Genomic DNA, 1,377 nt, shown 5'->3' on the forward strand with positions numbered 1-1,377 from the left:
CTTTCAGAGACTTCCACACCTGTTGTTAATGACTCTCAGAGACTAACACGCCTGTTGTTAATGTCTCTCAGAGGCTACCACGCCTGTTGTTAATGACTCTCAGATACTACCACACTACACCTGAACATATTATCTGTAAAACTGACCTAATTACAGCAACTCTTATTTCCCTGACATCAGTGAACTGGTATTCATCTTTAAATGAGACCGGATCCAAAGTTTCGTCAGTGTTAATGTACAGCTAATGAGTATTTCCTGAAATGGTCATTAAAATCTATTCAATAGTTCATAAGATATTTTGCTAACAGACAGACAGAGTTTACTCTAATAGTTAATGTTTAAGTATTAAACACAGATTTTGTGTGATCAGTTGGCACTCAGAGTATAAGTTGAGGATCACTCTCAGCTACCACCACACCAAATCTTAGCTCCATTTCTGTAAAGTTTGAGTTTTTTACATTTATGTGTCAAAGGTCATTAGCTGTGGCAGCCATTTTGAATCTGGTAGATTTCAAATGTATTTCCATTGTAGATGTCATCCATCCATCCATTCATTCATTCATCCATCCATCCATCCATCCATCCATCCATCCATCCATCCATCCATCCATCCATCCATCCATCCATCCATCCATCCATCCATCCATCCATCATCTTTAACTGCTTCTTCCTTTTTGGGTTGTGGGGGTCACTGGTGCCCATATCCAGCAGTCACTGTGATAGGCGAGGGACACATGGGCAGGTCTCCAGTCCTTCACAGGGACACATAGAGACAAACGAGGCAAACAACCATTCTCTCTCACTCACACCTAGAGACAATTTAGAGTTACCAATCAGACTAACATGTTTTTGGTTCTGGGAGGAAACCAGAGTACCCAGAGAAAACCACGCATGCACAGAGAGAACATGCAAACTCCACACAGAAAGGCCCCCAGACCAAGATTTGAACCAGGGCGACCTGCTCACTGAGGGGCAGCAACGCTACTGACTGAACCACCGTGCTGCCCCTGTAAATGTCAAAACAACAATTTATTTCTGAAAGTTTCATTAAAATCTTTTCTGTGACGTTTTGAATATTTTGCTAACATTAGTTAAATAAACAAGAACACGGTCCAAAACACCACACGGTTGTCTTTACTGATGGGCGATGTTTACATGCAAGACATACAATAAGGCTTCTCTTATAGATGCTAATAAATATTTTATATATGTTATTAATTCCTCTATAAGCACTTTATAAATCATTAAGAATTGTTTATTATGCATTAATTAATGGTGGCAGAGAGAAAGCTGACCAGTTTGTTGCCAAATAGTGAACCAAATCTGTTAATTTCATCTAGCGTTGTTATATTAAACATTTCAGACTAAGTTACTATC

The 1,377-nt window shown here is 39.3% G+C and overlaps 1 protein-coding gene across 1 annotated transcript in view; it reads right to left on the reverse strand.

Moving 5' to 3' along the window:
• The window catches only part of eif2d (eukaryotic translation initiation factor 2D), a 52,880-nt gene that overhangs the window by 8,225 nt on the left and 43,278 nt on the right, over positions 1-1,377 (reverse strand). The gene's annotated exons all lie outside the window — the stretch shown is intronic.

This window comes from Nematolebias whitei, chromosome 11 (genome assembly GCF_014905685.2).
Source record: "Nematolebias whitei isolate Nwh7 chromosome 11, NemWhi1, whole genome shotgun sequence".
NCBI lineage: Eukaryota > Metazoa > Chordata > Actinopteri > Cyprinodontiformes > Rivulidae > Nematolebias > Nematolebias whitei.